This window comes from Sapajus apella, unplaced genomic scaffold (genome assembly GCF_009761245.1).
Source record: "Sapajus apella isolate SASKATOON/1434 unplaced genomic scaffold, GSC_monkey_1.0 scaffold94, whole genome shotgun sequence".
Taxonomy (NCBI): Eukaryota; Metazoa; Chordata; class Mammalia; order Primates; family Cebidae; genus Sapajus; species Sapajus apella.
The window spans coordinates 3,831,777-3,844,026 of NW_022437034.1; the positions used below are offsets into that span (position 1 = coordinate 3,831,777).

The window sequence follows — 12,250 nt, forward strand, 5'->3', positions numbered from 1 at the left end:
AGCTGTGGTTGCAGTGAGCCGAGATCATGCCACTGCACTCTAGACTGGGCAGCAGAGTGAGACGCTTTCTAAATCAAAACTGCAGGCACTTCACTTGGCATCTCCATTGCCTTCAGCTTTTTGTGTCTGTTTTATTTGGGCATCTTCATTTACTGCAGAGTTACTCCCTTGCCAGCATCAGCCTTTCCCTTTTTCCCTATGTATACCTTCTCTCCCTTCTTTACAGGGCCTTTTTAAGCCTGGGCTCTGGCTTTGGAGGAACAGGTTTAGCAGACAACCTTCCAGGTCTTCTTTGAAGTTTGTCCTTCACCTTGGCTTTATTTCCTTTAAAATCCCCTTCAGCCTTTCTCTTGGGCTTGGTGACAGTGGTGGCAGGATGTAGGCACTGGCCTCTGGGATGCAGGGCACATGGGCTTTAGCCAATTGGGAGTCAATTCTCACCTCCTCTTCTTCACACCGCTCCACTTTGAAGATTTTTTCCCATCATTATATAAACAGCTACCTGCTTTTTACATTGTGACATGAAATTTCATTGTATACATATGCCTTTAATCAGTCACCTGATTTATGTAATCAAATATTTAAGTTATTTCCAATTTTTGCTCTTACAAATAATTTGCAATAAGTCATGTGCATGGCTCACATCTGTAATTTCAGCACTTTGGGAGGCCAAGGCAGAAGGACTGCTTTAGGCCAGGAGTTCAAGACTAGCCTGGGCAACATAGAGAGATCCCATTTCTACAAAAAATAAAAATAAATTACCCAGGCAGAGTGGTACGCACCTTTGGTCCCAGCTACTTGGAAGGCTGAGATGGGAAGATACCTTGAGCCAATAATTGGAGACTGCAGTAAGTTATGATCATGCCACTGCACTCTCTCTCGACTACAGAGTAAGATCCTATGTCAAAAAAAATTTTTTGCAATAAATAACCTTACATATACACCATTTTTGTCTATGTGTGAGTCTGTGTAAACTTTTGGAAATGAAGTCATGGAGTCATGAGTTTCACAGACTGATTTCTCTTGGAAGTAGACTTTGGGACAGAAATTTAGAGTTCCAGACTTTTATTAGGAGGTACCCTTGGGTTCAACAGCTATGGAAGGGAGAAGAAAGAAGGGGAATTTGGCAGAAGAGAAAGCTGACCTGTGATGCACTCATGCAGCCTAAGATAACCCCATAGGAAAGCTGTAAAGCTGAAATGACTCAGCAGAGTTGTCCTGCATTGGGGGGAAATGGCAAGGCCTCTATATCAGTCACTGGATGTGGGCTGCCACAGAAAAGCGTATCCTTGAGTGAGACAGCTCTTTGCTGCTGAGGCAAAACTTGAAGAGGCTGACAGTTGAAGACTGTCTGCTGCCAGAACTCCTAGCAGCTGGGGCAACAAGATCTTTCTGGAAAGGGATATCTACATTTTGTAATTTTTATAATTTTATCAAATTGACATGGCAATTTACACTCTACAAGCAATGTATGAGAATGTATGTTTATCTATTATCCTCCCCAACATAGTGTATTATAAAAATTCTGTATATTTGTCAATCTGGTTAGGTAAAAATGTGACATCTCCATGAGGTTTTAATGTGTTTTTTTTTTTTTTTTTGAGACAGAGATTGGCTCTTGTCACCGAGGCTGGAGTGCAGTGGTGCACTCTCAGCTGACTGCAACCTCCGCTTCCCGGGTTCGAGCGATTCTCCTGCCTCAGCCTACTGAGTAGCTGGAATTATAGGCATGCGCCACTATGCCTGACTAATTTTTGCTAGTAGACACAGGGTTTCACCATGTTGGCCAGGCTGGTCTGGAACCCCTGACCTCAGGTGTTTCACCAACCTTGGCCTCCCAATGTGCTGGGATTACAGGCGTGAGCCCCCCTGCCCGGCCTTTATTTTCTTTTTTTATTTTTATTTTTATTTTGAGACGGAGTCTCGCTCTGTTGCCAGGCTGGAGTGGAGTGGAGTAATCTCAGCTCACCGTAGTCTCTGCCTCCTGGGTTCAAGCAATTCTCCTGCCTCAGCCTCCGAGTAGCCGGGACTACAGGCACACACTACCACGCCCAGCTAATTTTTGTAATTTTGTATTTTGTGTTTTTTAGTAGAGACAGGGTTTCACTATTTTGGCCAGGATGGTCTCCATCTCTTGATCTCGTGATCCACTCACCTCAGCCTCCCAAAGTGCTGGTATTACAGACGTGACCCACTGTGCCTAGCAATTTTCCTTTTTTAAAAAAAAATATATTTTGAGGGAAATTGAGCTTTACATGTGTAAGACCCATATGTCCTTTTTCTCTGAATTGACTGTTTATATCCTTTGCATATTTTCCTATTGTATTGAATTTTTTAAAGAGATATATAGGACCTCTTGGTTTTAGATAAATGAGCCGTACTTTCACCACATAGCTTCCCAAGATAGCCAAATAATAATATTTTGTTAAATTAACATTTTGTGTTTACATGCTTATGACTATTTCTTAGTCTATTTTCTTTTGCTATAAAAGAATAACCAAGACCAAGTAATTTATAAAGAAAAGAGGTTTATTTCGCTAATGGTTCTGCTGGCTGAAACGTTTGAGGGCGTGGCCCTGGCTTTTGGCAAGGTTTTTGTTTTTGTTTGCCAGAGATAGTCTTGCAGTCATCCAGGCTGGAACGCAGTGGCACAACCTCAGCTCATTGCAACCTCTACCTCCAGGTTCAACCGATTCTTCTGCCTCCGCCTCGCAAGTAGCTGGGACTACAAGTGCATGCCACCACACCTGGCTATTTTTATATTTTTAGTAGAGACAGGGTTCTGCCATGTTGGCCAGGCTGGCCTTGAACTCCTGACCTCAGGTAATCTGCCCACCTCAGATCCCAAAGTGCTGGAATTACAGGTGTGAACCACCATGCCCGGCCTTGTCAAGGGTTTTCATGCAGTGTCGCAACACGGTGGAGATGGTCAAAGGGGAAGTAGATGCGTGTGAAGAGGGGGAAACCTGAGGGCATCCTGGCTTTATAACAACCCATTCTCTCAGGAATTAATCCATTCCTGAGAGAATTAATATAGTTTCTCAAGGGCAGAAACTCACTGCCTGAAGAACAGCACCAAGTCATTCATGAAGGACCTGCTCTCATAATGCAAATGCTTCCCACTAGGCCCCACCACCCAGCACTGCCAGGTTGGGGATCAAATTTCAACGTGAGTTTCCTGGGGACAAACAAACCATATCCAAACCATAGCACTAGGTAAATGTTATCCACAACCGATTCATGTGGACTGCTATGGTTGCCTTTCTTTATGCCATTTCCTGGTTTCTCTACAGTTAATAATTGATTCCTCTCTTTACTTTGCTTAGTCTTCTCTGCGTCTATCACTAATTCTTCCTTCAACTCTTCAACAGATATATCACCGTAGTCTGTGCTACCAATATCTTTTGCCTGAATTATTGGGATAATTGCTTCTTTATTATCTCTGTTTCCACTCTCATCTGCCAATAGTCTGTTCTCAAATGGAAGTAAGAGTGAACCTTATAAAATGTATGCCAGTCGTTTCACTTCTATAGCAGCTCTCCATCTTCCTCAGAAGCAAAGTAAGTTATTACAGTGATCTATAAGGCCCACAGGATCTGACGTATCCCCCCTACCCTGTACCTCTCTGACCTCATTTATCTTGCTCCTGCATCTGTACCTCTTGCACTTCTTCACCCTCACTGGCAGTTCCCTCTTCCTGGAAAATTCTGCCATATATCCATCCACATGACCAATTGTCTAACTTCTCTCAGGTCTTAGTTGAAATATTACTGCACAGTGAGGTCGACCTTGACCATCCTATTTATTATTTATTTATTTATTTATTTATTTTTAGCCAGAAGGTCTGGCTGTCATTTATTGACAGCAGTTTATACACATTTGTTTCCTTCCCATGGCTGTTTCCTTCCCAGCGCAGGCACAGAGCCCTTGAGAAGGGCAGTCTCTGAATGGGGGAGCCAGGAACGCAGGTTGGACATGTCTTTGGCAGGCACATTCAGTCCCAGCAGAATGCAATCCTTCAAGTTGGAATTCCATTGGGTATTTGAGAGGGACAAAGCAGGGGGATAGAGAGGAAGTCTTCAACAGGACTCACATCTCGTTCCAGGCCTCCTTTCTCACTATCCAAATCCATCCAAGTTATAGGACCTGGGGGGTAACAATCAGGCCCACCCACCTCAACGGGGGCAGATTCTTCAGTCTGTGCCAAGTTCACACACATCTGCTTCCGCTGGTCACACAGTTAAAGAGAATCAGCCTTATGGTAAGAGACAGACCGCTTCCTCTCTGCCCCTCCCCAGCGCCTCTCTTGAGCAGCATCTGCACAGGAACCGCTGGGAAGGCGGAGGCCTGTTTTCTCAGTTCAGCCACATGCCCTCATCTGCAAATCTTCCATCAGCGACAGGATGGAGGCCACACATGGACCCAGGCGGACACCTGTGCTCCCCAGTCCATCACACACTGTCCTACCTGCATGCTGCCAAATCCTGGTGCTCAGGCCAGAGCTCCCACAGGCTCCGAATTGGGACCTAAAGCCAGTTTGCTTAGGCACTTAGCAATTTTTGTAGGAAGGTGGATAAAAAAGTAGATGGATGTGAGAAGAATGAAAGCGTTTCATTTGATAGACTAATTAGAGATTTGAAGTGATTTTACCTTTATTTCCTTCATTTTAAGCCAATCATGAAATTTCACAGTGATTTCTAGGGTGAAGGCAGAAGGAAGGCAGTGTCAGGAATCTTCGGGGCTGTGGCCCAGTCGGCCCGTGGAGGTGCAGGTAGGGTGCACTGGGGCAGCTGGAGGAGCACGGACTGCCCCGCCGGTGGGTAGGTGATGTTCCAAGAGGGTGAGAGCTGGTATGGGATGTCCTCACAGCTTCCAGCTTGCGCAGCTTGATCGGGCCGTCCCCTGCGGTGGCCAGTGAGTTGGCAATCAGCTCACCCTCAGCAGAGATGATAGCCGCCTTTTTCTTCTGCTCATCCTTTTCCACCACAAATCTGGCCCTCTCTGCTTCCTGCTGAGCCACCTATTTGACTTCCACAGCTTCTGTGAACTCCTTCCTGAAGGTCAAATGTGTCAAGGACACGTCGTCCAGGATGAGCCCAAAGGTGGCCGCTCGCTCCGTAAGGTTGTTGCTCACCTGCCTGGAGACCAGCTCTCTCTGGGTAATTAGTTCTCCAGCATCAAAGTAAGCCACCGCTGACTTGAGGATCTCGGTCATGATGGACGGCAGCATATGCTCATCATAGTCCTCTTTGATGCTGGTGAAGATGCGAGGAAGCTGGCTAGCAACAGGCCAGAAGAGGATGTGAAGCGTGATGTTGACATTCTGTAAATCTTTGCTACCAGTGATGACTGGCACATTATGTGGCCGAGAACAGCGGTAAAAGATAATTGGTTTCTGTACCCATGGGATGAGAAAGTGAGCCCCTTCCCGTACCACAATGTCATGTACTCCATGGAATCCGTCAAAGATGACAGCTCTGTGCCCAGCATCCACATTATATAAGGCCGAGTTCACCATACGTCCTGCAACAGCTAAGGCTAGGCCAAACTTGCCGACAGACTCAAACACTTTGACAGCCATGTTTTCTTCTGCTGGACCCTCTCACACCTGCTTCCACTCTGACCTCCACATGAATTCCCCAACCACGCATGCTCAACCATCCTATTTAAAGCTGTAATACACACTCTACCCACCTCCCCATCTACAGCAGTTTTAATCCTCCTTCCCCTGCGTTAGTCTTTTTTTTAGATGGAGTCTTGCTCTGTCACCTAGGCTGGAGTGCAGGGGGTTGATCTCAGCTTACTGCAACCACCGCCTCCTGGGTTCAAGCGATTCTTCTGCCTCAGCATCCTGAGTAGCTGGGACTACAGGCGTGTACCACCACGCCTGGCTAATTTTTATATTTTTAGCAGAGATGGAGTTTCACCATCTTGGCCAGGCTAGTCTCGAACTCCTGACCTTGTGATCTGCCTGCCTCAGCCTCCCAGAGTGCTGGGATTACAGGTGTGAGCCACCATGCCGGCCTACTTTGTCTTTTTTAATAGTCTTTATTGCCTTCTAGTATGTTATACAGTTTGCTTATTTATTATCTTACTTCCTCTGCTAGAATGAAAGCTCCCTGAAAGTGGCTCCATGTTTGTGACTCAAAGTGAGTACTCAATGAATATTCATTGTGAATGAATATATTTTCTTTTAAAATGTTCAAACTCATCAGAAAAGCTACCACTTTCAGGCAGGCATGGTGGTTCATGCCTGTAATCCCAGCACTTTGGGATGCTGAAGTAGGAGGCTAGCTTGAGCCCAGGAAATTGAGACCAGCTTGGGCAACATAGTGAGACCCCATCTCTAAAAAACAAACAAACAAATAAATAAATGAATGCAACCATTTTCAATTTTGCTCCTCTTGGAACCCCCCTCCCCCATCTTTTTGTTCCAATCTCTGTCATTTGTTTGCTTGGCCTCCTATATAGCTGTCATTCATGAACTTACATTCATTATCAATTTGGGAATTCTTTTTGCGTCTCTTACAGATCTCCTAGTACCTGGACTCTTCGTCTCACTCATTCTTGCTTTGCTCTTTGTTTCTCAATGAGCATTTCTTTTTTATTCTTCCTTTTTGGTGGTAGCCTCCTAAAAAAGAATGGAAAGTTTGGGCAGGCGCAGTGGCTCACGCCTGCAATGCCAGCACTTTGGGAGGCCGAGGCAGGCAGATGACGAGGTCAAGAGATTGAGACTTTCCTGGCCAACATGATGAAACCCTGTCTCTACTAAAAATACAAAAATTAGCTGGGTGTGGTGGCATGCGCCTGTAGTCCCAGCTACTTGGGAGGCTGAGGCAGGAGAATTGCTTGAACCCAGGAGGCGGAGATTGCAGTGAGCCGAGATTGCGCCACTGCACTCCAGCCTGGTGCCTGGAGACAGAGTGACTCTGTCTCAAAAAAAAAAAAAAAAAGAATGGAAAGTTTTTTGAGATTTTATATGTCTGAAAATATCTTTAGCCCACCTGTGTACTTAGCTGATAGTATGACTAGGCATAGAACTCTAGATTAGAAATACTTTTCCTTGAGGATTTTCGAGATATTTCACCACTGTCTTCTAGCTTCCAGTGTTGGTTTCAAGAAGTATAATGTAATTTTGTTTCTTGAGCTTTTAAATGTATTTTCTCTGAAAGTTCTTAGGGTCTTCTCTCTTTTCTGCCCTGGTGCATGGCCAAAAAAGGAATCATCAGGCAAAATAATTAATGGCCTTACAATTATAACTTGCCATTATAACGGCCTTATAATTACAACAATTATTATAAAAATTGAAGCTCGGCCAGGTGTAGGGGCTCACACTTATAATTCCAGCACTTTGGGAGGCCGGTGCTGGGATTAAGGAAGATCACTTAAGCCCAGGAGTTCAAGACCAGCAAGGGCAAGACGGTGAGACCTCCATCTCTATACTTAAAAAAAAAAAAAATGGCCATGCATAGTGGCTCATGCCTGTTATCCCAGCACTTTGGAAGGCTGAGCCAGGTGGATCACTTAAGGCCAGGAGTTCAAGACCAGCCTAGCAAACATAGCAAAACCCATCTCTTATTAAAAATACAAAATATTGGCTGGGTACGTTGGCTCATGCCTGTAATCCCAGCACTTTGGGAGGCCAAGGCGGACGGATCACCTGAGGTCGGGAGTTCGAGACCAGCCTGACTAACATAGAGAAACCCCATCTCTACTAAAAATACAAAATTAGCCAGACATGGTAGGGCATGCCTGTAATCCCAGCTACTTGGGAGGCTGAGCAGGAACCTCGCTTGAACCTGGGAGGTGGAGGTTGCAGTGAGCCAAGATTGTGCCATTACACTCCAGTCTGGGCAACAAGAGTGAAAAACTCTGTATAAATATATATATATTAGTACCTGGACTCTTTGAGTAGCTGTGATTACAGGCATGTGCCACCACACCCAGCTAATATATATATATACTCTCATGCTTCAGCCTCTCGAGTAGCTGGGATACTGGCACATGCCTATAATCACAGCTACTCGGGAGGCTGAAGCATGAGAACTACCTAAACCTAGGAGGAGGTGGAGGTTGCAGTGAGACAAGATTTCTGCTGCACTCCAGCCTGGGTGACAAATAAGATTCTGTCTGGGAAAAAAAAAAAAAATTGAAGCTCATACTCTTTAAACGAACCCTAAATATCAAGGAAATGCCATGCTGATTTTCTTTTATTTTATGTTTGAGACAGGGTCTCACTCTGTCACCTAGGCTGCAGTGCAGTGGCAAGATCATGGCTCACTGCAGACTTGATCTCCTGGACTCAGGTGATCCTCCCACCTTACCCTCCTGGGTAGCTGAGACTACTACAAGTGCACACCCCCCACGCAGATAATTTTTTTTTTTTTTTTTTGGTAGAGATGAGATTTTGCCATGTTTCCCAGGCTGGTTTTGAACGCCTGGGCTCAAGTGATCCACCTGCCTCGGGCTTCCAAAGTGCTGGGATTACAGGTGTGAACCACCATACCCAGCCACCATGCTGATTTTCATGCTAAACTTGCCATATAGTGAAAGTAAGTTGTATGCTCTGAATAAGAGTCATTCAAAAGACATTAAAGAAATTCAACATTTACATGAATGACAGAATAATGCCCCAGAAACTGAAAAACAAAATTAGAGAAATAAAGGATGCAAGATCATTAAGAGATTCTGGGAGGGCCCAGATGGCTTGTTACTTCCCAAATCCTTCAAAAGTGCCATTCCTCTAAGCATTTATTGTTTTTACTTACCAAGAGGTTGATAAAATTATTCAGATTCTAACAAAACATTGATGAGGAAACTTCTCGAAAGCAGCCAAACAAGTCTATGATCAATGTCTGACTTATCAAACCCATAACCCTGGAAAAACCATTAAAGTGGCCCCTGGAATAACTACCCCACCAACAGGGCCATTTGAATACCCACAAATGGACATCATTAAATTGCTCACCTCTATGGGTTATCAGTATATCCTTGTCATAGTCTGTATCTCCTCAGGATGAGTAGAAGCTTTTTGCTGCTGAAAGTGCTGGTGCAATTACTATAGCCAAAAAGTTACTAGATAACATTTTTCCACTGTGGGGAATTTCCAGCAACATTTTAAGCGATGAAGGAACACAAGTCACTGAACAAGTCATAATCAAAAACAAGCCAAAATCTTAAACAAGGTCATTCAAGCATTATGGTATTACCATTGCTCCTATCACACCCAATCTTCTGGAAAGGTAGAAAGAAAGAGCCAATGGTGTTTTAAATTGCAAAACTAGGTTGGGCATGGTGGCTTATGCCTATAATCCCAGCACTTTGGGAGGCCGAGGCAAGCAGATCACTTGAGGTTGGGAGTTCAAGACCAGTCTGACCAACATGGAGAAACCTCATCTCTACTAAAAATACAAAATTAGCCAATCATGGTGGTGCATGCCTGTAATCCCAGTTACTCAGGAGGCTGAGGCAGGAGAATCGCTTGAACCTGGGAGGCAGAGGTTGTGGTGAGCTGAGATCACACCATTGCACTCCAGCCTGGGCAACAAGAGCAAAACTCTGTCTCAAAAAAAAAAAAAAAAAAGCAAAACTAACTGAAACTGCAGGACTACCATGGCCTAAAATACTTCCCTTAGCTCCTATAGCAATAAGATCTATACCTTTTGGAAAATGTAAATGAACCCTTTATGAGATTGTCACTGGATAACCTATGCCCTTAATAATAGAACCCCATGTTCATCAACTCTTTTGAACTCTAATATGACTCAATATTGTAAAGTACTAATACAGTATTCAAAAGCTTATTGCCACCAGGTATACGGAGCCTTCAGAGGCATTCTACACTTCAAGGACATTATATACTCCACGCATTGGAACCAGGTGACTGGACATTTGGGGGAAAAAAATCAACAGAAAACTGCACTTGAAGCTTCCTAGAAGGGACCTTATCAGGTTCTTTTAGCCTCATACACAGCAAATTGCAATGCATTGAACCATGGGTTCATGTTTCTTAATTAAAAAGAGCTCCCAGAAACTCCTGGACTGGTTAACTTATAGCTGACTTAAAATTAAGGATATCTAGGGAAATGTTTTCCCCAGAAGCAGATTACACTGGGTGCCATGGCTCATGCCTGTAATCCCAGCACTTTGGGAGGCTAAGGCAGGTGGATCATGAGGTCAGGAGTTTAAGACCAGCCTAACCAATATGGTGAAACCCCATCTCTACTAAAAATACAAAAATTAGCCAGGTGTGGTGGTGCATGCCTATAGTCCCAGCTACTTGGGAGGCTGAGGCAGAAGAATTACTTGAACCTGGAAGCAGAGGTTGCAATGAGCTAAGATCACGCCACTGCACTCCAGCCTGACTCCGTCTCAAAAAAAAAAAAAATTGCAAGACTCCATCTAAAAAAAAAAAGAAGAAGATGACAACATGAGGTTAACAGCTTCCACTGAAGAACATGGGTCAATAACCCATTGGATTTTCTCTTTTGTCAAGATTTTCCATTTCCATTATAATCATTGTAATCCTGCTACTTGCCAAACTAAGATAAAATGGTTAAACTCATATTCCTCCTCCTTCTTAGTGTCCTTCATCACACTAAATACTCACTAAACACTCACTAAAGTCTACTATTAGGCGTATAACCTCCCTTATTAACCACAGTAATAGTGGTTATATAGCCATTTGAATGCTTGGGAAGAATCTCAGTTAATACTAGAACTAGCCCCCATACACACTTAGGTGATAAGCTTGGGAAAGTGCCTCTCCAAAAAGGTTTAGCATCCTTCTGCTAGCAAATCAAATCATTTAACTAATATTTATGGCCAACTGTTTTGGCATTGGGAAGAAACATTAAAAGCCAAAGTACGGCCCATAACTACCAAAAAATTTGTTACTGGTAACTTCTCTCTACATGTAGAAATCCTTAATGATGCTGGGCCTGACTCAGGCTGAGCTCTCAGACTCCTGGAATCAAACCCTCTGGTTTGATTCAGATGGTAGAGGCTGGACTCATATATAGTGACACAGGTATAAAAACAGAAAATGGCAATGACACCCTCATTCACGCCATTAAAGAGGCCACTGAAACTATACATTGGTATAACGGAAACTCTAAAGGCAAGTGAAATGCCTCTCTAGTACCATTATATAAGGTTAACAACAGTTTTGTATACTGATAGATCAAAATGCAAGTCACATCTGAAAAGAGAACCAGTCTTAACTAATTGGTAATGGTACACATGGATTACTTTATCAAGCCATATAAATGTCTTTTTCTCCTATCCTAGTTTAAAACATGGTCGTTCGAAGTAGGAATGCACAGATTTCAACATGATTAAAAATAATCATGATCATTGTATCACAACTGATTTTTTGGTAATGGGATCCACCATAACTCTTTCCATCAGTGACATTGGGTTATTCATTCTTTATCGTAATAAGCTATATGGACAAAAGTTTTCTACCCAAATGGTCTGAATGCTGTGGTACAGGATATCTCTCACCCCAAATAACCAAATGCGACTTTTTAAATACTAGCCAAGTTATTAACTTGGGATCATTTGTACATAAAGCAACCTCCCACTAAAAAAATTTGCATGAGCTTTGAAATTTAGTTACACAAATAAGCTCTGGATTTCATCCATTTGTTAGAGTACTCTTCCTTCAACTAGGAGTCTCTGAACTTAAAAAAATCACTTACTAATATTTCTATAACTCTCAAAAAGAGTTTTAATGGTATCTTAAATTACCTTCAAGTGATAGAATCCGTGAGTAGGTTAGCTTCAGTTGTACTCTAGAATAAGAGAGTTTGTGATACCCTAACTGCTCAACAAGAGGAGCCTGTGCTCTTATCAGAAAAAAAAAATGCTGTTTCTCTATTAATAAGTCAGGAACTATAGCCCAAAATCTTAGAGATTTTGATCTTTTAGATCAGACCCAAATATTATACTAGTTTGGAGAGGCACAATCAGTTGATATATTTAATTGGTTAAATCTTGGCTCTTGGGGAGTTTGTCTTTGGGTTGTTTTTCAAACCTCTAATAGGAGGTGTTATCCTCCTGCTAGTCATACTCATAGTATTCCTTGAACCTTATGTTCTCCCAAGAGTCTTAAATGCTTGTTAGCAGCCACCAACTCAACAGATGATCTTCATGAAGACTGAACATCAAAAACTACATGAACAAGAATCATCAGGAGAACCCACTGAGATTCTAGTTTGCAATCTATACATGTCTATGGAAGGAAAAA

At 43.2% G+C, this 12,250-nt stretch overlaps 1 pseudogene; it reads right to left on the reverse strand.

The window, feature by feature from the left end:
* Nucleotides 1-4,697: 4,697 nt before the first annotated feature.
* LOC116535313 lies at nucleotides 4,698-5,651 on the reverse strand (annotated as a pseudogene).
* Between the last annotated feature and the right edge of the window lie 6,599 nt (nucleotides 5,652-12,250).